The following is a 24,730-nucleotide window of genomic DNA, read 5'->3' as shown; positions in this document are numbered from 1 at the left end:
ATGAATCACTAATGGTAAGACTTAGCCTACATTTGTTTTTGTTTTTTCCTCTGCTTCTAAAATGTGCTCTACCTCCCTCTACCCCTTCCATTCCTCAGCTTTTACAAACTGCCTTTTTCCTCTGCTAGACTGCCTTTGGACTGGCTAGGTTTTCTTTTGTGGCTGTGGCTTTTGCTTTCTACCTCACATCTTTCTCTCTGGTCAAACCCCCTCCCTCCTCTGATGTGTTAGTTACTGTTAGACAGTCACATGATATTCCAAGCTCGCTTTCCTTCTCAGGATCTCTTATCCAAGCTGCTCTTCCTTCTGCTTCCATGTAGGACGTAGCTGCTTACTCAACTTTCTTTTCACACATATTCTTCATCTAGTCCTTAGACTGCTTTCAGCAGGATTAGTGCAAAAAGATGGTGGTGCCGGGATCTGCAGTCATAAATTCAGTTATCATTTTGTACTGATTCTTCTGGTGTGTCGATGTGTTTGGATCTGATTAGCTAAAACATAGTTTTGGTAGTGCTAATAAACCTTTTCATATAAACAAATAGAGATTGTGTTTATAAAGAAATCTACAGTATATCCTGGATTAAAATGAAATCATTCTATTGCAACGGTATTTAAACCCACTGATTGGAATGCAGTGGGATGGGGGGAAAGATGGAGATGAAATAAAGAAAACCCTAAAAAAGAGATGCATAAATGGGGAAAGAAAAAAAAGCTGGCATGTCTCAACAAGCCTTTTGTTACCACTATTAAAGCTACAGTGCTCACTATTTCAAATGACAGGGAAAATAAAATCTTTCTTCTGGAGCCTACTATCTACAGAGTCCCCCTCTAAATGTGCACATAAGCAGAGTATGCAGTTACTAAAAATAAACATCAAGATTTTTAAAAATCAATGGGGCAAATTAGTCTCCCACAGCCTTATTTAGGCACTTAAATAATGGGTTAATTTTTAAAAGTGCTGAGCCAGCCGCTGCTCCCCCTGAAATAAATATGAGCTATTGGCTGCTCTGCACTTTTGAAAATCAAGCCACTTATTTGCTGCCTGAACATTAGGGCTAGTTGAAAATGCAGTTTTGTCAGAGTCAAAATGTTTTCAGAAACGTCTTTTTTGACCAAATTTTTGACATGAAACCATTAAAATGTTTTGTTTCAAAAAGTCAATGTCTTGTTTCATTTTGTTTGTTTTGAACTTTATATAGTACTAAAATATTTAACACGGTATTATGTTATATTTAATTTGTATATAGACTTAATATTTTTGTAAAATCTAAAAGTCTACATGAAATTAGTCAAAATGATAAAGTTGAAATGAAATGTTTGGGCATTATCAAAATGAAACATTTTGCAGGAAATTTAGACATTTTGGCTTTTCTTTCTGATTTGGAATGAATTTCTTTTCAAAAGGTCAATCTCCTGTGGAACAGATATTCTGGTTCCCAACCAGCTCCATGAAATAGGTGTTTAGGAGTCTATGTTTGAAATTATGGCCAATGAACTTATAATGCTCATCCACTGAATGCTCTATGCACTAAACATCCTATTTTCCATGTTCTCCATGACATTGCAGTGAAAGATTTTTCATGTAACAACCACTGATTTACTGTGTCCCTGTGATGCTTTCTATCTACATATTAGGCCATTAAAAATAAAGTAAAATGAAGTAAATGAATGAACAAAATCTTGTGAATATCCTGACCCTGCAGTTACCCAAAGCAATTATACTATAAGGAGCATTATTTGGAACTCTATTTCTTTCAATTGATTTTACACACAAAAAAAATCAAAAACAATAATTGAATACATAGGATTCATCTTAGGATATTACTCTCTCGTAGTAGACATGCATATACCAAGATAAAGTCCTTCAAAATTTACAAAAAGAGAGGACTAAAGGAAAATACAGTATACAGCCCTATAATTGAAAAAGCCAGTAATAAGTCAGTCTTATCACTCTTATTATCTAGCAAAAATAATAAATTACACCTCTCTCATCATTTTCTTTCATATTTATTCTTTTTGATCAAATCTGTTTCCAACTCATTCAAAGTGGCATAACTAATGGTATTGCTTTTTGATCTGTTTAATCTTCATTAAAATATGTCCCAGTAATATAAATAAATAAGTGATGACTCATTATTACATAAAGCTAAGTTTTAAAACAGGTAGTGGAAGGATCTATCTGTGGTTAGGACACTAGCCTAGAACTTAAGAGGCCGGGGTTCAATTCCCTGCTCAGAGTTCTTGTGTGACCTTGGACAACTTTATGCCTCAGTCTCCTACCTGTAAAATGGGGATAATAGTATTTTTCCTGCTGCATAGGGGTGTTGTGAGGATAAATACATTAAAAATTGTGAGGCATTCATATACTATGGTAATGGGGGCCATATATGTACCTAAAATAGACAGAGAAACATATAAGTTCTGTTGAGTAACCTATGTTCAAGAAGCAATGAGAGAAAATGTTTGACTAAATGTAGACTGTGGCATAACTAGAAAAACAAGCATTTAATGTTCCTTTAAAAGATAATCTGAATGTTGGTAAGATAAATCATGGACTAAGATCCTCAGCTGGTGTAAATCAGCATAGTTAGTTTGAAGTCAGTGGAGCAGTGTCCATTTACACCAGCTGAGGATCTGGCCAATGGTCTACAACAAAAAATAATTTAACTAAGTAAGGTTTCCAAAAAGGAATATCTGTAGGCCTGGGACCTTATCAAACCCCACCCCTACACCCGCCTCTCTATTAAACCAGCATTGGATGAAACTCAGGGAGTTCACTGCTCAAATTGAAAATAGAATGTTTTGCTGCTGATAAAGCACCCCCACCTTAGGAATGTATCTAATACGAGTTATTACCATCAACAGTTGTAAAGTAAAGACACCAAGGTGCTGGGAAATTTTAGGGAGGATACCCAGAGACTTAATAAATGGTAAATAAATAAAATAAACGTTGACCAAAGAATTTCTGCTGACCATCTGCACAAACAAAATAGTCACAAATATGTTACAATTTAAGCATGCAAAATTGTGCAGAAAGGAGGACACTTAGGTGCTGTATGCCCCAAACCCTCGAAAGGGAAAGGGTGGGGGTGCCTAAATTGACCGGGTCACTCCTTGACCCCTCGGTAAGGTATAGGCAGGGTGCCCCAAATTGTGCTGGTAACATATCTGATTTAGCTTAAAAAGAGAAGCACATTCTTGTTTCTTTCTTATGTTTATACAATCCATAGCACAATGAGGCCTTGGCCTGTAGGCACTAGTGTAATAAAAACAAACAACAATAGACAAAATAATTATGAATTGAGATAAAAATGTTGTTATAGGTGGAAGTACCCTTTTACTTATTCCAAGAACTGGTCAGAAAATGGAAGTCCTTTCCTGCAAAAAAGTTCACATTTTGGGGACAAAAAAAAATTCATCTTGAATTGGGGAAAAAAATCTAAATTGCAAATTTATTTATTTTTTAGTAAAGGATTTCTAGAAAAATTCCATATGGGGGAAGCCAAAATGGAATGCATGGCTTGCCAGCTGCTCACCTGGCAGATGGGCAGGTTGCCTGGCAGCACCGAACCTGGGAGCCCTGGCTCTGCGGCAGAGCACCAGATGGAGTGCCAAGGAGCTGTAAACCTGGAAGCCATGAGAGACATGGCTCACAGGCAGTTCACCTGGTGGTGGGCTACTGAAGAGGTGAGCAGCTGAGCTGACCGGAAAGAAGGTTTCCCTAGAAAGCATTACCCTGACAGAAAACTGTTCCTACTTAAAATTCCAAGCTCTCTCTATTTCTTCCTAAAGTGTCTTTCATTGTTCACCAAATAACACTAATGGATACAGTATACAGTCAGCATAGTTATTGTGTCAGTGAGTCATATTTTGCTTCTATCTATTAAGAATGATTTTTTATTTCTCAGCATTTGACGGTTGTACTGCTCCTGAACTCGTTTCAGGCTAGATTGTGCCATGGCTCAGTACAGTTTTGCAGAGGGTTGGGCCAGGAGTAATGACTGTACCAATGCGGTCTGCAAAAGGGCTTTCCTCTTCACAGCTCTGATGATTAAGAAAACACAGGGCCTGTGCCTCAGATGCTTCCATTTGGGAGCAACGGGGTGAGGAATAGATGGACCTGTAGCTCCACCTATTCATGTGCCAGCAGAGCTGAGGATGCATCACCATTATTAACAACAAACCCCCGTAATGAGATGTTGCAAAGTACCCCTTTCTCTTCTGCTCTGAATAACTGGGGAGACTGGGAGGTATTGTGCCTTTCTGATACAGTTGCCTCCCATGCAGCCCCTATAGGCACATTGCCCCAGGAACACCCCTTATGATCTGAGGAGGCATGCAAACAGCATGATCCTGTCCTAACTTCTTAACAGAATATAAAAATAACTCCTCACACTTACGGATTTAAAGTAAATACTTACTAGTTTTGGAATTGTCTTTAATTTTTTCCTCTGGGAATATGTTACAGATTCTAGCTGGGAATCAGCCTTCTGAGTAGCTACTTCCCTCTGATGTTGCATACATCCCTTTTTGTGTGACGTATAAAGAGAATGAGGCAGAAAAATGAGACTATCTATTGAATATTTTAAGGCAAGCTTTATGATTCAATGCTCAGAAAAGAAATACTGGATTGAGAAGTCAGTCAGATTTGAAATATTTTAAACTTTTTCCCAATTGTCTATCCATCTGTGCAATGCAACATTACTGTGAATAACAGCAGCTGGCTGTGACCATAGAGATGGAACATTATTCTTTGTTTCATTATCTTTCTTGAAGAGAAGATATTGATTTTTCCACCCGAAAAACTCTTCTCCCAAGACTATAAAGACATTTATATTTCCTAAAATTTCCTAGAGCTATTTAAGGCCACAGATACTAATGGTTGTTATTATAGGTAATACACCTTGCCACATCCTCAGCTTGCATAAAGCTACATAGCTCCTTGAAGCTCAACAAATTTACAGGCCGATTCTGCCAATATTAGCCATGCTGAGTAAAATCATACTGTACAAGCACACTGTAAGCTGTTTCACCAGCCAGGAAACGGAAATAAAGCCCAAAGCAACAGCCAAGACCTATTATTACTTATTATTTGTATTACAGAGCCCTAGTCATGGATCAGGAATCAGGACCCCAATGTGCTAAGCACTGTACAAACACAAAAGAAAAAGACAATCCCTGCCCCCCGGCAATTTTAAGTATAAGATGAGAGATGACAGGTGGTTACAACAGATGTGGGGGGAGCACAAAGAAACAATAAAACATTTTGGTCAGTCTGGTAGGCAGAGGTCTAAGCACAGTGGCGCTGGAACATCTTTAATAGTGGGGGTGCTGAAAGCCAGCCCTCTTACCTCTGTCCACCCCCCCCCACCCCCGCACACACACACACACACCCCAAGCTGAGGCTGGGAGCAAAGCCCCAGGCACATGGGGCAGCAGCCAGGACCCCTGGCACGTGGGGCACCAGCTGGAGTCCCGGGCACTCCCAGGTCCCGCGCCTGTGTTTAAGCATACCAGGTGTCTGACAGTTGTCAAGTTTTTTGTAGGCATCATGAAAAAGGAGAGAGTTGGAGAAGGAAAATGAAGTAGCTCCATTTTCTCCTTTTAACCCTTTACAGACTGTAGCACCTTGTCGCATACTCCCATTAAGTTCAGTTAAAGTAATAAAGTACTACTCTGCCTGGGTGAGCTGATTGTCTATTATTGATTAACTCCTATGTGGACAGTCTTGTTCCCAAACAAGAGTGCCTTATTCCAAATTAGTTTACTCCACTTTATCTAAGGCTATGTCTACACTAGCACTTTTGTCAATATAACTTATGTCACTCACGGGTGTGAAAAAACACACCCCTGAGCACCATAAGAAGTGCCAGTGTGAACAGCGCTCATTGGGGGTGATTTAATTTTGTCAACAGGAGAGCTCTCATTCCTACTAGTGTTTTTTTTATCTGCTTGCTTGTGTGCTATAATTTATTAAGAAATACAAACAACACCTTAGCATCCCTGCTACCCACACTGCCAAGTGTCTAGTCATAAATTAGGTTGTAGAGTGTTATGGATGGGGAATTGGTCTTTTTGAACAATAGCTAACACCATGGGGCCCAATCCCAATTGGGGCCTTAGAATGTTACCATAAACCAATTAAATAAAAATAATGGAGGCCATCTAAGATTAGAGACTTCAAAGTTATATTAACAATTCAGGAATGTAGATGTTGGTGTTGATTTGTGACATCCATTGAACATGGAGGAGAAGGATAATTTCCTGGGAGTGGGAATTACTTTTTATAACATACCAAGTAGTGTATTGATGGCAGTTCCCAAATACTGCCATAATTATAGCATATCCCAGAGTCTATAGTTATCAATTTCCTATAGATTACTCTTTTGGCCTTTCTCTCTGTCTATATGTCTCTACCTAGCCTACTTCTCCTTCCCTCTGAGCTTCCTGTTAGATGCATACAGGGTTCATAAGGTGACACTACACCACACAATTCTGTGGGATAAAATACAAATCCAGGCTGATGAATATTTGGAGTGTATGATTCTCAGTTTTGCACAGGAAATGCCAAGGGACTGTGTGCATTATCTTAAAGTAACATTTATATGATTTAATTCTCTAGCTCTTTTATTAAACCTGTAAAACATTTTTTACCATTGAATAAGGTTAAGGTTAAAATGACCTCTTGCATTTAAGTAATACTACAATAGTATTTGAGGTAATTCCTTTATAAAATGGATAGAAATTCTCTCTAATATTGAGGAAAGATGTATGTATGTTTGCATGAAAAATGCTAGATAAAATGTAATCTATTACTACTTATCAATTCCTATGGATCTTCCCACACTGAACTGGAACAACTGCCTTTTCACTAGGGAAGAGAGCCAGAGAAAGAGATACTGTGTAATAGGGTCCTGATTCTCATTTACACTAAGGCCTCTTTACATAACACTGGCAGATTAAATGAGAATCTGGCCCTAATTATTTTCATTTTATTCTTCCTTGAGAGTTGGATCTAACTTGAAAATGGCTCTATTTTTTTTTTAATAAATTGCAGTATCTAAATAAGACACAGATGCTAGTTGCATCTTTTTGCCGATTGCACCAGGAGATAATCAGTGTCCCACATCTTGTTTACACTATATTAACCACGATTTCAAAACTCTGAATACATGTAGGGCTCAAATTTACATTTGGACCTTTTCATGCAAAGAGACCCAATAAGCATTAACAGCTGGAATTTTTTTCTTGGAGCAAGGAAAACAGCCTAATCTGTTAAAGCGATGGTGTTTTGAAAATAGAGCTGACACCTTCATAAATCTTTCATAGAAGCAGAGGTGGAGCCAAATCTCATCTATGTTGTACTCAGTCCATCCCATGTGCAATGTGCTTTGGACTGGTAAATATAGGGCTAGGTGAACATGTCAGTAAGAAATATGAATCAGCATTCATTGGACACTAGAGTTTGCTGATCCTTGAGACACCATATCTTTTTCTCCCAGTTTTGCACTATTTTGTACCTTGCGTAGTGTTTTTATAGAACTGGTCAGAAAATAAGGAGATTTTCCATGGAAAATGCTCACTCTGGCAAAATATCAAACTCCAAATGCTCGGGCTCAAACCCAAAATATTTCAATTCAAAACAGCTCCACTGTGCCTCATGGGAGTTGTAGTTTAGGTGCCTTATGCTCCCATTCTCTTCTATGGGTCATGTTCTCTGCCCAGACTACATCTCCCAAGATGAGCTACTTTCTCCAATCTTGAAAAGAGGCACCATAGGAGACCCTGGTCACGCTGCATTTTAGGAGATGATTGGGGAACTTTGCTTTTCTTCAGTGACATATCTACATTTTCTATGGAAAGCAGACACTTCATTTTTTAATTGAAAACCTTTTTCCACCAAGAAACTGTTTTGATGGGTGAGGGGGACTTTGACCAATTGGGTCTTTCTTTCGCTACAGCAATTCTGTCTGAGCTCTCTCATGGATTCCAGGAAAGCAGTTTCCAGCAAGGTTGGCTAGCTGTTTTATCTGAAGCCTTTTTAAACAATCAAAACCTCACACTCTTCCCTCAAAAAGTTTGTGGAGACCGTGTCCCTTCCCCAAGTATGTCCCTGTCATAAATATAAAGGGAAGGGTAAACCCCTTTGAAATCCCTCCTGGCCAGGGGAAAGCTCCTCTCACCTGTAAAGGGTTAAGAAGCTAAAGGTAACCTCGCTGGCACCTGACCAAAATGACCAATGAGGAGACAAGATACTTTCAAAAACTGGGAGGAGGGAGAGAAACAAAGGGTCTGTGTGTCTGTCTATATGCTGGTTTCTGCCGGGGATAGACCAGGAATGGAGTCTTAGAATTTTTAGTAAGTAATCTAGCTAGGTATGTGTTAAATTATGATTTCTTTAAATGGCTGAGAAAAGAATTGTGCTGACTAGAATAACTATTTCTGTCTGTGTATCTTTTTTGTAACTTAAGGTTTTGCCTAGAGGGGTTCTCTGTTTTTGAATCTAATTACCCTGTAAGATATCTACCATCCTGATTTTACAGGGGGGATTTCTTTATTTCTATTTACTTCTATTTTTATTAAAAGTCTTCTTGTAAAACACTGAATGCTTTTTCATTGTTCTCAGACCCAAGGGTTTGGGTCTGTGGTCACCTATGCAAATTGGTGAGGCTTTTTATCCAACATTTCCCAGGAAAGGGGGGGTGCAAGTGTTGGGAGGATTGTTCATTGTTCTTAAGATCCAAGGGTCTGGGTCTGTAGTCACCTAGGCAAATTGGTGAGGCTTTTTACCAAACCTTGTCCAGGAAGTGGGGTGCAAGGTTTTGGGAAGTATTTTGGGGGGAAAGACATGTCCAAACAGCTCTTCCCCAGTAACCAGTATTAGTTTGGTGGTGGTAGCAGCCAATCCAAGGACAAAGGGTGGAATATTTTGGACCTTGGGGAAGTTTTGACCTAAGCTGGTAAAGATAAGCTTAGGAGGTTTTTCATGCAGGTCCCCACATCTGTACCCTAGAGTTCAGAGTGGGGGAGGAACCTTGACAGTCCCTCACACCAGTAACTTCAGTAACCCAAAATTTCTGGCTCTCGCTTCAGTAATAAAGGACTTCACACTGTCTACCTTCTGTACATTTAGTTTCAGGAGCAATTCCTTTCTACAGTAGTTCCAGTAGCAGTCCTTTGTTAAGGAAAAGTTAGCACATGTGACTCCATTTTGATTTGGGGCCCACCATTGTTTAAATGCTAGCACATCATACACCAGGAGGAGTGATCCTTAGATACTGAATCCCTGTGAAAATCCTCTTCCTTGTCTCCAGCCTGCCTTGACTCCCAGTATCTGGTTTTTGTCAGTCTCTAACTCCCTGTCTTTTGGCCTTGATGTGAGGCCTCCCATCCTGATAATAAAAGTTACTGATGCATGGCTTTAGGACCATGCTGTGTAATTAACATACTGGTATAGCATGAGGAATGCACCAAGCAGGGATAGGTGGTAGATAAGACAAGGGTTTGTTTATTGGCTAAGGTTTCTGATGCACGAGGGCAACATGCTTTGCTAAAAAATATATAACCTTTGTATAATCTGTATTCAGGGTCCCCTCCTGGCTAGCAGGGGGGTACCACTCTCGAGCGTAATAAACTTAGTGTCTTTTGGCAACTCTGCAGTTGTGGACTTTGTTTCTGTGCCTCAGCCTAGATTCGAACTGTGTGTGACCTATCAGGTATAATTCGCAGCATTGGTGTGCGTGTCCTACAAGGTATAATTCGCAGCAGTTGCGTACGTGTCCTCTCAGATGTAATTTGTAACACCTTTAGGAGCATAGCCCCTCAGCTTTCTAGAGGATATTGCAATCTCCCCTCTCTGCTTCCAGCTGCCTTCTTTTATAAGGATCAGCTAATTAAGTTCCACCACTTTTCTCAGGTGCAGCAGGCAGAGCTAATCAGCCAGCCAGCTGCAGGCTTCTGATGCTAGAAGGATGGTATCCCTTATACCTTTACAAGTATCTATCTAGTTATTTATACTACTTTCTTCACCAGTGTCTAAACACTTGTCATATTCCTATAGTTCCCTAAAATATAGGGATCTGATCCCATAAACCTTCAGATGAATAGTCCCCTTGACTTCAGTGGGACTGTGTGTGTGACTAAACACTGTTTATATGATTAAGGGTGTGATGGGTTGCGCCCTTTTAAGATGCCACCTGATGTGCTGAGATACCATTGAGCCCACCTGTTCTGTCAGCAGGGCCCCCTTTTTACTTGTCTTGCTGAGCCAGGCTCTTAAGCCTCCTCCAGCACCCATACAGGTAGGGCCACACCCAACTGCAGAATGACACAGACACTGACATCAGCTCTGGGAAGACTCCGCTTAAGGGATTTGCCCCAGCACTCAGGTGCCTACCTTCCTTGGAGTGCAGACCCAAAGGTATATTACAAAATCAGCCCTCTCCCTCAATGTTGAGGAAGGTATGCACAGCCTCTTACCCACCAACCCTGCAATTATGAATTGCACAAACTGGGTTACATTATAAACAAGAAATAAGTTTATTAACTACAAAAGGTGAATTTTATGTGGTTAAAGAGACAGCAAACAGAACAAAGCAGATTACTAAGCAAATAAAACAAAACACGCAAACTAAGCTTGATTCACTAAAGAAACTGGTTACAAAATGGAATTTCTCAGCCCAAATATTGAATTAGGCAGGATGCAGAGTTTCTGTAGCTCAGAATTCCAGTTATTTCTTCTTGCAGACTGGACCCCTGTCTCAGTCTGGACTCACCCCCTGCCTTTCCCTTCAGGTTAGTTCCTTTGTCCCTTCAGGTTCTTTCAGCAGTCCTTCTTCTTGGGTAGGCAATGGAGGAGAGTCCCCTTTGCCTTCCTCCCCACCCTTAAATAAGATTTACATAAGGCGGGAATCTTTTGTTTCCCAAACTTGACACCCCTCCTCTCCTTTTAGTGGAAGTTACAAGAAGTCCAAAATAATGTTTAGTGTCTGGTGACAAGACCACCTGACCTAGTAGTGTCACAGTTATGTTTCCAGGACGCCTCCCAGGAAGGAGAGAGATTAGTATTTTTACAGTCTTGTTCTTTCTTCCTAATGGCCCATCAAATCTGATGGCCTGTTGTCTGGTGGGCGTCTTCCAAATACACACCCAGTTGTGATAGTTACATAGTCCATATTCCTAACTTTAGATACAGAAATGATACATGCATACAAATTGGTTAATGACATTCAGTAAATCATAACCTTTCCAATGATATCTTACATGAGCCATCTTGCATAAAAGTATATCTCAGTTATGCCATATTCATATCCTAAGCATATTTTCATAAAGAATATGGAGTATAACATCACAAAGGATTTTCCGGATCATGCCCCAAATGATTAAACAACAATGGACTCAAAGGTATATACTAAATAAATAAAACTGCAAAAGTCAGCCTGAAATTCAGTGACTCAACCATACATGGATATACTTCATCTTTGCAGATGTAAAATAAGTTGTCCCTATCACAAGGTTGGTACATAAATGCACACATTGCACATAACTATAAGTACTTTTTCCTTTTTAGAAGAGTGCATCAGATGTTCACAGCCAGAAAGAAATAGTTTATTAAGGGTTATTGTTGGTTACTAAGAGTGACTTATTTTACCATCTAACAGAATATTTTGTGTGTCCACAGGTGGAAGAGGGAGGCTCAAACTTTTCCCATCAAAGCTAGGTAAATTTTGTTTAATTTGTGGATTTAGTATATGTTGTCTCTCTGAATAACACATGAATACGTCCTATCAAGTTTAGCCTCAGTATAATCAGGTGTGACTCCCCGGAAATAAAATGAATTGTGCCAGTTTACACTATGGCTGATTTTTCTCGTAATATGTAACCTGGCTCAGATTAACACAGAAAAAAATAATTCACAAACAGGACTGCATAATTAGACCCGCTTTTTCATTGGAAAGGCTGTTGAGCTGAACATCAACTCAGAATAAGAGAAATCTGACAAAGGGGACTCCAATGGATTTTTTATTTTTAATGTGAAAGGCCAACCACACATTTGTGATGATGCACTTAGACATCACTACAAAACCTGCAGTCTTCCAAAGTTAAACTGCTCCAGTGCATAAATCCCACTTCACTGGGCAATGTGCCTTGACACCAGGCCTTTATGGCCTAAATCTGATCTGGGCACAGTTCCTCAATGTAGCTGTCTCCTGCCAATTAAGAAAACATCTGTGTCTTTCTAGCCCTGGCATCAGTGTAGCTTTATATTATTTGTCTGAAACTCAAAAGGCAGCTGAGCCAAAGAACTGGATGAGAGCTTGTTTTGAACACTCAGGCACCTTTAAAAATAAAGCCTGAGGTGGGGGATACCAAAGCAAGAACTACAGTTATATACAACAGCAGTAATTATATGACAGTTAACACTGGAATTAAGGGACATAGGAAGAAAATTCCCCTAAGCATTAGCTGCCTGGTTGTTTAGATGTTAGTTGGCAATGTAATTCTCTACCTAATCATACTGCCAAGGGCTCTATACTAAAAGATGCTAAAAACCTGCTGTGGAAAGCTGAAAGCAATGGGAATTAAGAGAGCTCAGGAAAGACATGGAACTTTGCTGGATTGGGCCCCCAGTGCTTCAAAAAGATTTTTGTGGAACAGCAGATGGGCAAGCTGTATTCAAGGGACCAATCAGCACAGATCCATGTTAAGATCCGTATCACATGACTAAGAGACCAAAGAGTAAGTCAGTCTTGGTGCTGGTGTGGGGGAGAGAAATTTAGCAAATATTGGCAAACTCACCTTGGTAAAAAGGCTTCAGAAGCGGCTCACTTTGAATTGAGATTTAGGGGCTGGCTTGCTGCCTGGAGATTAGATCTGGTGACACTCCTCTGCATTTCTGTGGAGAAGACTGGTGGGGTTGTTTTATTTTAATTTGTTAATGACTGATAATGAACACTTCTTGTCTTTAGCCCTCAGATAAACTTCAATTTGTTCAAATATGACAGTTGTTTTCCGGTGGCTGTCATGCCTATTTTCTTCTTTGAGTGTGATTACTGTGTGTTGCCATTCTATGGCTTTTGATTCAACAGCAGCAGTTATCTGGCCCAGCAGCTGCCTTTTCTCCTCCAGTGGGGGAAGGGATTTCTGAAAATGTTAAAGGACAGTGCCAGACACCTAGATCCTTTCCCCACTGGCTCTATAGCAGTGGTGGGCAACCTGCAGCCTGTCAGGGTAATCCACTGGCGGGCCACCAGACAGTTTGTTTACATTTGCATGGCCGCCCACAGCTCCCAGTGATCTCAGTTCGCCGTTCCCAGCCAATGGGAGCTGCGAGAAGCGGCGCGGGCTGCAGGAACGTGCTGGCTGCTGCTTCCCACAGCTCCCATTGGCCAGGAATGGCAAACCACGGCCACTGGGAGCTGCAGGCAGCCATGCAAATGTAAACAAACTTTCCGGTGGCCCGCCAGCGGATTACCCCGATGGGCTGTGTGCGGCCTGTGGGCCACAGGTTGCCCACCACTGCTCTATAGTGTCCGTGATACATCCTAGAAACTATCATACATGGAGTTGATCAGGTATTTTCACAATCAGGTATTGGCACAACTTGCACGCTGTGAGTTCAGATGTCTGAATCACTGTGGGAGACAGTTTGACTAGTAGTATGAGTAAGTGTCAATTACCCCTCTATACCTCAGTGTGCTTCTCTGTAAAATAGTAATAATATTTAACATGTAGTTAAAATGAAGATATTATCCACAGACTGAATTCACTGTTTATAAAGTCCTTTGGTATTCTTGGGTAAAAGATGCTATAGAAATGCAAAGCACTGTCATATCAGGAAAGTCAGACTGGATGGAATGTGAATCTACCAAATCCGCAGCGATCCTCCAAAATAAAAATCCTCCACATGTTCAGCCTTCTTTTTCTTCCACCCAACACCACTGACTCTTCTTCCCAGTCCTGCACTCAGGAATATACTTTCTTCCCGTTCATCCCCTCCTTATTGGCAATGTGTCAGTACAGAAATCATACAGCAAATTTATTCAAAGGCCAACCTTGCTAACAGCCATCATTTATACAGTATGCACTAACTCCAAAGTCTACCTTCTGTGTGTAGCTGTGATATAATGACTCGCAAGCCCTGTGTACACCAGGAGCTTGCATTGCAAGCTGCATCCAAAACAGTATATAGAGTACTACTTCATATCGGTCTTCCATATTTATCTGTTTCTACCCACATTTTATCACTAGGGGTGTCAACCAAGCAGGGAGATCAAAGATGTAAATATCTGGAGCAGTATTAATGATTTGTTATGCTGTATCTTCTTATGCAAATTCGTATGCGCTGGAAAAAGTCATCCAAACAACTAAAGTAGGGGAGGAGGAGAGGTTGGTGGTTTTGTTTTCCTTTGGTTTTTGTTTTTTTACAGCCTCAAACTTTACTTGGTGTTTAATTCAAAACTATGTAGAACTAGGAATGAAATGTAACCATTTTCTTATACCGAAATATGACCTGGTTTTGGTAGCCTGGCTTGCCTTCATTTGAGAGACCTTAGCTCCGAAAGATGGGTCAAATCCTTTCCTCCTCATTCCCGTGAGAAGCTCCATTGCTGTAGTTGCACTACTTGCTGCAGTAAACTAGCTGCATTTGTCCCAATGTTCATTTTTAGCAATTTCCTTTCAAGATAAACGTCAAACTTCCTCTCTCTCATTTTCCGTTTCTGAAGAGACGCTGAAGCAGAAATTATTCTCCTTTATAATTTACACAGCATCACATTGCTTTCCAGACTATTCTTCTGCTCTTCTATCTGCCCCGTGACAAGTTATAGGCTTCTCTTGTAGGATGATGGGATTGCTGCATACTGGACTGTGCACTATGTCACGGTTCCTCCCCCACTCTGAACTCTAGGGTACAGATGTGGGGACCTGCATGAAAAAACTCCTAAGCTTATCTTTACCAGCTTAGGTCAAAACTTCCCCAAGGTACAAAATATTACACCTTGGACTGGCCGCTACCACCACCAAACTAATACTGGTTACTGGGGAAGAGCTGTTTGGACGCATCCTTCCCCCCAAAATACTTCCCAAAACCTTGCACCCCACTTCCTGGACAAGGTTTGGTAAAAAGCCTCACCAATTTGCCTAGGTGACTACAGACCCAGACCCTTGGATCTTAAGAAAAATGAACAATCCTCCCAACACTTGCACTCCCCCTTTCCTGGGAAATGTTGGATAAAAAGCCTCACCAATTTGCATAGGTGACCACAGACCCAAACCCTTGGATCTGAGAACAATGAAAAAGCATTCAGTGTTTTACAAGAAGACTTTTAATAAAAAATAGAAGTAAATAGAAATAAAGAAATCCCCCCTGTAAAATCAGGATGGTAGATATCTTACAGGGTAATTAGATTCAAAAACATAGAGAACCCCTCTAGGCAAAACCTTAAGTTACAAAAAAGATACACAGACAGAAATAGTTATTCTATTCAGCACAATTCTTTTCTCAGCCATTTAAAGAAATCATAATCTAACACATACCTAGCTAGATTACTTACTAAAAGTTCTAAGACTCCATTCCTGTTCTGTCCCCGGCCAAAACGACTACAGACAGACACAGACCCTTTGTTTCTCTCCCTCCTCCCAGCTTTTGAAAGTATCTTGTCTCCTCATTGGTCATTTTGGTCAGGTGCCAGCGAGGTTACCTTTAGCTTCTTAACCCTTTACAGGTGAGAGGAGCTTTCCCCTGGCCAGGAGGGATTTCAAAGGGGTTTACCCTTCCCTTTATATTTATGACACGCCCCCCAAATCTCAGCTAGGGTGAAACACTGGCTGGGATTTCTTCCTGGAGCTCTAGGAAAACAGAGTTAATAAGACACATGCATCTCTAAATATACTACCAAGTACATAAAGACTAACAATATTTTCCACATCTCAAGGACGATTTTAACCAGTTGATTCTGGGAAACTTTCACGGGAGAGTGCATCAGCCACTTTGTTAGAAGCTCCTGAGATGTGTTGGATGTCGAAATCAAAATCTTGGAGAGCTAAACTCCACCGAAGAAGTTTTTTGTTAGTTTCTTTGACGGTGTGAAGCCACTTTAGTGCAGCATGGTCGGTTTGCAGGTGGAAACGCCGTCCCCAAACAACATATGGGCGTAGCTTTTCCAGAGCGTAGACAATGGCATAACATTCTTTTTCAGTGACTGACCAGTTGCTTTCCCTCTCAGACAGTTTTTTGCTGAGAAACACTACAGGGTGGAATTCTTGATCAGGTCCTTTCTGCATTAAAACTGCTCCCACACCACGCTCGGATGCATCTGTGGTTACTAGGAACGGTTTGTCAAAGTCTGGGGCCCTTAGTACAGGGTCAGACATGAGTGTCGCTTTAAGCTTGTTAAAGGCCTTCTGACACTTTCCGGTCCACTGAACAGCATTTGGCTGTTTCTTTTTGGTTAGGTCTGTCAGTGGGGCAGCGATTTGGCTGTAGTGCGGTACAAATCGTCTGTAATAACCGGCCAAGCCTAAGAAGGATTGAACCTGTTTCTTTGACTTTGGGACAGGCCACTTTTGGATAGCATCCACTTTGGCCTGTAGGGGGCTGATAGTTCCTTGACCCACCTGGTGTCCAAGGTAAGTCACTCTGTTTAGGCCTATTTGACACTTCTTAGCCTTAACAGTTAGTCCTGCCTCCCTTATGCGCTCAAGGACTTTTTGTAGATGTTCCAGGTGGTCTGCCCAGGAATCCGAAAATATGGCCACATCGTCAAGGTAGGCAACTGCATATTCTCCTAATCCCGCTAGGAGACCATCTACAAGTCTTTGGAAAGTGGCGGGTGCATTTCGCAGCCCGAAAGGGAGTACATTAAATTCATACAGCCCGAGATGTGTGATGAAGGCTGACCTTTCCTTGGCAGATTCATCTAGCGGTACCTGCCAGTACCCCTTGGTTAAGTCCAAGGTAGAGATGAACTGGGCCCGTCCCAGTTTCTCTAATAGTTCATCAGTGCGTGGCATTGGATAGTTGTCTGGGCGAGTTACAGCATTTAGCTTACGGTAGTCCACGCAAAAACGTATTTCCCCATCTGGTTTGGGGACTAGAACCACTGGAGATGCCCATGCACTTTCAGAGGGGCGGATTACACCCATCTGTAACATATCCTGGATCTCCCGTTCTATAGCAGTTTTAGCTTGAGGAGACACCCGGTAAGGTTGGACCCTAATTGGGTGAGCATTACCTGTGTCAATGGAGTGGTATGCCCGTTCAGTCCGTCCTGGGGTGGCTGAGAACGTTGGCGCGTAGCTAGTGCACAGCTCCTGGATCTGCTGTCGCTGCATACGCCCAAGGGTCATGGAGAGGTTCACCTCTTCCACACCACCAGCACATTTCCCTTCGTAGTAGACACCTTCAGGCCACTCAGCGTCGTCTCCTCCCTGGGCTGTAAACTGACAAACCTTTAATTCTCTGGAATAAAAGGGCTTTAGAGAATTAATATGATACACCTTAGGCTTTCGGTTGGAGGTGGGGAATGCTATGAGATAATTAACAGCTCCCAGGCGCTCCTGGACCACGAATGGCCCTTCCCACGATGCTTCCATTTTATGGGCCTGGAGCGCCTTTAAGACCATGACCTGGTCTCCTACTTTGAAGGAACGCTCTCTGGCATGTTTATCATACCAGGCTTTTTGCTCTTTTTGAGCATCCTGTAAGTTTTCTCTAGCAAGGGCTAAAGAGGTTCGGAGGGTGTTTTGTAGGTTGGTTACAAAGTCCAGAATGTTAGTTCCTGGAGAAGGTGTAAATCCCTCCCATTGCTGCTTCACCAACTGCAATGGCCCCTTAACCTCACGGCCATATACAAGTTCAAATGGGGAAAACCCTAAACTGGGATGTGGTACAGCTCTGTAGGCAAAGAGCAACTGCTGCAATACTAGGTCCCAATCATTGGAGTGCTCATTTACGAATTTACGTATCATGGCCCCCAAAGTTCCATTAAACTTCTCCACCATGCCATTTGTTTGATGATGGTAAGGAGTGGCAACCAAGTGATTTACCCCATGAGCTTCCCAAAGGTTTTTCATAGTTCCTGCCAGGAAATTAGTCCCTGCATCTGTGAGGATGTCGGAGGGCCAACCTACCCTGGCAAAAATGTCTGCTAGTGCCTGGCACACACTTTTAGCCCTGGTGTTGCTTAGAGCTACTGCTTCCGGCCATCGGGTGGCAAAATCCATGAAAGTCAGTATGTACTGCTTTCCTCTGGGTGTCTTTTTCGGAAAAGGACCCAGAATATCCACAGCTACTCGCTGAAATGGAACTTCAATGATGGGGAGTGGCTGGAGAGGAGCTTTGACCTGGTCTTGGGGTTTTCCCACTCTTTGGCACACCTCACAAGACTGGACATAGGTAGAAACATCCTTGCCCATTCCCTCCCAGTGGAATGACCCCCCCAAACGGTCTTTGGTCCTGTTCACCCCAGCATGGCCACTAGGGTGATCATGGGCTAAGCTCAAGAGCTTGGCCCGGTATTTAGTTGGAACTACCAACTGTCTCTGAGGATGCCAGTCTTCCTGGTGTCCCCCAGAAAGAGTTTCCTTGTATAAAAGTCCTCTTTCTACAACAAACCTGGATCGATTAGAAGAGCTGAGAGGCGGTGGGTTGCTCCGTGCCGCCGTCCACGCTCTCTGGAGGCTTTCATCTGCTTCCTGTTCGGTCTGGAACTGTTCCCTTGATGCTGGAGACATCAGTTCCTCATTGGATTGGGGACATAGGCTTGGTCCCTCTGGAAGCGATATAGAGGATGGAGCTGCTTCTGTTGACTGTGAACCGCTCTCTGCTGGTGCACTATGTTGGGATTCAGGCTCCGGCTGAGCCTCTTGGGTAGGGTTATCGGCTGCTGCCAGTTCAGGTTCAGTGGGGCCCTCTGGTGTTGAGGTTGCAAGTACTGGATTCAGTGCTGGCACGGGGTCTGGTGTTGGTTGTTTGGCTGGTTCCGGTTCTGGGACTGGTTCCGTCTGGGTCTCTGGGACTGGATCCACTACTGCTGTTGCAGACATTGGCCTGGGGTCCGGGTCCATCACCTCTGACCGGGCCCTGATAGAAGTTTCCGGAACAGAGCTAGGCCCCACGGCTTGTTTAGCCTGGCTGCGGGTGACCGTTCCCACCCTCTTGGCCTGCTTCACGTGATTGGCCAAGTCTTCCCCCAACAGCATGGGGATGGGATAATCATCATAGACTGCAAAAGTCCACATTCCTGACCAGCCCTTGTACTGGACAGGCAACTTGGCTGTAGGCAAATTGAAAGAGTTGGACTTGAAGGGTTGAATCGTCACTTGGATCTCTGGGTTGATTAAATTGGGGTCCACTAAGGAAGCATGGATAGCTGACACTTGTACTTCGGTGTCCCTCCACGCGGTGACCTTCTTCCCGCCCACACTCACAGTTTCCCTCCGCTCCAAGGGTATCTGGGAGGTATCTGGGCCTGTGGACCTCTGGTGTGATTCCGGTGCAATGAACTGTAATCTGTTGGGGTTCTTGGGGCAGTTGGCCTTTACATGCCCCAGCTCGTTACATTTAAAACATCGTCCAGCTGACGGGTCACCGGGGCGAGGTGGGTTGCTGGAGAACGGGGTGGTGGGACGATAAGGGGTCTGGAGGGTTCTTTGGGAGGTAGGTGGGGCTTTGGGCGGCCCCCGGTAATAGGGTGTGGTCTGGGGTGGTCCCTTCTGGTCTCCGCTCCAACTGCGACCAGTTTTCTTCTTCTCTGCCACCTCCACCCATCTGGCTCCAATCTCTCCTGCCTCGATTACAGTTTTGGGTTTCCCATCTAGGATGTATCTTTCTATTTCCTCAGGAACACCCTCTAAGAATTGTTCCATTTGCATTAGGAAGGGCAAATTTACTGGAGATTCAACACTTGCTCCTGATATCCAGGCATCCCAATGTTTCACAATGTGGTAGGCATGTCGGGTAAATGACATGTCTGGTTTCCACCTTAGGGCTCGGAACCTCCGACGAGACTGCTCGGGTGTTATCCCCATTCTGACTCTCGCCTTGGATTTAAACAGTTCATACTTGTTCATATGTTCTTTAGGCATTTCAGCTGCCACCTCAGCTAAGGGTCCACTGAGCTGCGGCCTCAGCTCTACCATGTATTGGTCAGTAGAGATGTTGTACCCAAGGCAGGCCCTTTCGAAGTTTTCTAAGAAGGCCTCAGTATCATCACCTGCCTTGTAGGTGGGGAACTTTCTGGGATGGGAAGTGGTACCTGGAGAAGGATTGCTAGGGTTTGTTGGTATATTCTGCTGGGCCTTTATCCTCTCCATCTCCTCCACATGCTTCCTTGCCTCCATTTCCCTCTTGTGGGCAGCCTCCTGTACCTCCTTCTCCAGCCGCATGAGTTCTATCTGTCTTTCATGTTCCCTTTGTTTTTCCTCAGCCTGAAATTTGGCTAATTCCAGCTGTAGTCGAGCCGAGGATTTGGCCATTCTAACCTCTCTGTTTTTAACTAACTTTACACCCGAGGTTTAGAAATAAACAAACAAAACTTGGCTGTAAAATTTTGCTGTGCTGGAATAGAATACCTATTCTCTGATAGTGATTGTCAGCCTACAGAAAAAGACAATTCCCTTGTCTCTGCTCTGGGCCCAAATTAAAGCAAAAAACCTCCAACTACTTGGAAACCTGCTTACCCAGCCCAAAGAAAAAAAAATTTCTTTTCAAACCTGTGCTCCTTGTAAAACAAAAAAAAATCAAAATCCTAAAAAAAACCCTGCCACTTTTGTCCCCAGGCAAATGGGTAGAGCACACACCCCCTATTTACTTTTAGGAAGAAAAGAAAAAAAAACCTCTGGGTTGGAAGACTGTGAATTTCCCTGCAGGAGTTAAGTACCCTGCCTCCAGGCAAAGAAAACCTGCAATTCACAAGATAATCCCCTTTTGTCTCTGCTTGGCCACAAAGCAGAGAGAAACCAAGCTGCTTTCAGTTTCAAAGCTGCTTCTGGACTTCCTAAAAATTCCTTTTTAAAATCTGTATTTCTAGTTCAAAAAATCTCAACTGGATCTCAAAATGATTTCAGGTTAATCCCACCACTGTGCCACCATGTCACGGTTCCTCCCCCACTCTGAACTCTAGGGTACAGATGTGGGGACCTGCATGAAAAAACTCCTAAGCTTATCTTTACCAGCTTAGGTCAAAACTTCCCCAAGGTACAAAATATTACACCTTGGACTGGCCGCTACCACCACCAAACTAATACTGGTTACTGGGGAAGAGCTGTTTGGACGCGTCCTTCCCCCCAAAATACTTCCCAAAACCTTGCACCCCACTTCCTGGACAAGGTTTGGTAAAAAGCCTCACCAATTTGCTTAGGTGACTACAGATCCAGACCCTTGGATCTTAAGAACAATGAACAATCCTCCCAACACTTGCACCCCCCCTTTCCTGGGAAATGTTGGATAAAAAGCCTCACCAATTTGCATAGGTGACCACAGACCCAAACCCTTGGATCTGAGAACAATGAAAAAGTATTCAGTGTTTTACAAGAAGACTTTTAATAAAAAAATAGAAGTAAATAGAAATAAAGAAATCCCCCCTGTAAAATCAGGATGGTAGATATCTTACAGGGTAATTAGATTCAAAAACATAGAGAACCCCTCTAGGCAAAACCTTAAGTTACAAAAAAGATACACAGACAGAAATAGTTATTCTATTCAGCACAATTCTTTTCTCAGCCATTTAAAGAAATCATAATCTAACACATACCTAGCTAGATTACTTACTAAAAGTTCTAAGACTCCATTCCTGTTCTGTCCCCGGCCAAAACGACTACAGACAGACACAGACCCTTTGTTTCTCTCCCTCCTCCCAGCTTTTGAAAGTATCTTGTCTCCTCATTGGTCATTTTGGTCAGGTGCCAGCGAGGTTACCTTTAGCTTCTTAACCCTTTACAGGTGAGAGGAGCTTTCCCCTGGCCAGGAGGGATTTCAAAGGGGTTTACCCTTCCCTTTATATTTATGACAGATGTGGATACAAGTGTCCACACTAAGGGTATGTCTACACTACGAAATTAGGTCGAATTTATAGAAGTCGGTTTTTTTGAAATCGGTTTTATATATTCGAGTGTGTGTGTCCCCACAGAAAATGCTCTAAGTGCATTAAGTGCATTAACTCGGCGGAGCGCTTCCACAGTACCGAGGCAAGCGTCGACTTCTGGAGCGTTGCACTGTGGGTAGCTATCCCACAGTTCCCGCAGTCTCCGCTGCCCATTGGAATTCTGGGTTGATATCCCAATGCCTGATGGGGCTAAAACATTGTCGCGGGTGGTTCTGGGTACATATCGTCAGGACCCCGTTCCCACCCTCCCTCCCCCCGTGAAAGCAAGGGCAGACAATCATTTCGCGCCTTTTTTGTCTGCTGCCAGCCAAAGATGTAAAGGATAGATGGAGTGGGTCAGAACAAGAAATAGACCAGATTTGTTTTGTACTCATTTTCCTCCTCCCCTGTCTAGATCACACTGCAGTCAGTCACAGAGAAGGCGCAGCGAGGTTAATCTAGCCATGTATCAATCAGAGGCCAGGCTAACCTCCTTGTTCCAATAACAACGATAACTTTGGTGCACCATTTCTTATTGGAACTCTCCGTGCAGTCCTGCCTGAAATACTCCTTGATGTACAGGCACACCCTTTGTGGATTTTAGCTCCCTGAAGCCAACCCTGTAAGCCGTGTCGTCAGTCGCCCCTCCCTCCGTCAGAGCAACGGCAGACAATCGTTCCGCGCCTTTTTTCTGTGCGGACGCCATACCAAGGCAAGCATGGAGGCCGCTGAGCTCATTTTGGCAATTAGGAGCACATTAACCACCACACGCATTATCCAGCAGTATATGCAGCACCAGAACATGGCAACGCAATACCGGGCGAGGAGGCGACGTCAGCGCGGTCCCGTGAGTGATCAGGACATGGACACAGATTTCTCTGAAAGCATGGGCCCTGACAATGCATGCATCATGGTGCTAATGGGGCAGGTTCATGCTGTGGAACGCCGATTCTGGGCTCGGGAAACAAGCACAGACTGGTGGGACCGCATAGTGTTGCAGGTCTGGGACGATTCCCAGTGGCTGCGATACTTTCGCATGCGTAAGGGCACTTTCATGGAACTTTGTGACTTGCTTTCCCCTGCCCTGAAGCGCATGAATACCAGGATGAGAGCAGCCCTCACAGTTGAGAAGCGAGTGGCGATAGCCCTGTGGAAGCTTGCAACGCCAGACAGCTACCAGTCAGTTGGGAATCAATTTGGAGTGGGCAAATCTACTGTGGGGGCTGCTGTGATGCAAGTAGCTCACGCAATCAAAGATCTGCTGATATCAAGGGTAGTGACCCTGGGAAATGTGCAGGTGATAGTGGATGGCTTTGCTGCAATGGGATTCCCTAACTGTGGTGGGGCTATAGACGGAACCCATATCCCTATCTTGGCACCAGAGCACCAAGCCGGCGAGTACATAAACCGCAAGGGGTACTTTTCGATAGTGCTGCAAGCCCTGGTAGATCACAAGGGACGTTTCACCAACATCAACGTGGGATGGCCGGGAAAGGTGCATGATGCTCGCATCTTCAGGAACTCTGGTCTGTTTCAAAAGCTGCAGGAAGGGACTTTCTTCCCAGACCAGAAAATAACTGTTGGGGATGTTGAAATGCCTATATGTATCCTTGGGGACCCAGCCTCCCCCTTAATGCCATGGCTCATGAAGCCGTACACAGGCAGCCTGGACAGTAGTCAGGAGCTGTTCAACTACAGGCTGAGCAAGTGCAGAATGGTGGTAGAATGTGCATTTGGACGTTTAAAGGCGCGCTGGCGCAGTTTACTGACTCGCTTAGACCTCAGCGAAACCAATATTCCCACTGTTATTACTGCTTGCTGTGTGCTCCACAATATCTGTGAGAGTAAGGGGGAGACGTTTATGGCGGGGTGGGAGATTGAGGCAAATCGCCTGGCTGCTGGTTACGCGCAGCCAGACACCAGGGCAGTTAGAAGAGCTCAGGAGGGCGCGGTACGCATCAGAGAAGCTTTGAAAACCAGTTTCATGACTGGCCAGGCTACAGTGTGAAAGTTCTGTTTGTTTCTCCTTGATGAAACCCCCCGCCCCTTGGTTCACTCTACTTCCCTGTAAGCTAACCACCCTCCCCTCCTCCCTTTAATCACCGCTTGCAGAGGCAATAAAGACATTGCTGCTTCACAGTCATGCATTTGTTATTCATTCATCACACAAATAGGGAGATGACTACCAAGGTATCCCAGGAGGGGTGGTGGAGGAGGGAAGGAAAATGCCACACAGCACTTTAAGCACAGCACTTTAAAAGTTTACAACTTTAAAATTTATTGAATGACAGCCTTCTTTTTTTTGGGCAATCCTCTGTTGTGGAGTGGCTGGTTGGCCGGAGGCCCCCCCACCGCGTTCTTGGGCGTCTGGGTGTGGAGGCTATGGAACTTGGGGAGGAGGGCGGTTGGTTACAGAGGGGCAGCAGTGGCAGTCTGTGCTCCAGCTGCCTTTGCTGCAGCTCAACCATACACTGGAGCATTCTGGTTTGGTCCTGCAGCAGCCTCAGCATTGAATCCTGCCTCCTCTCATCATGCTGCCGCCACATTTGAGCTTCAGCCCTGTCTTCAGCCCGCCACTTACTCTCTTCAGCCCTCCACCTCTCCTCCCGGTCATTTTGTGCTTTCCTGCACTCTGACATTATTTG

The sequence above is a fragment of the Lepidochelys kempii genome, chromosome 1, assembly GCF_965140265.1.
Source record: "Lepidochelys kempii isolate rLepKem1 chromosome 1, rLepKem1.hap2, whole genome shotgun sequence".
Lineage (NCBI taxonomy): Eukaryota > Metazoa > Chordata > Testudines > Cheloniidae > Lepidochelys > Lepidochelys kempii.
This window is presented reverse-complemented; position numbering follows the sequence as displayed.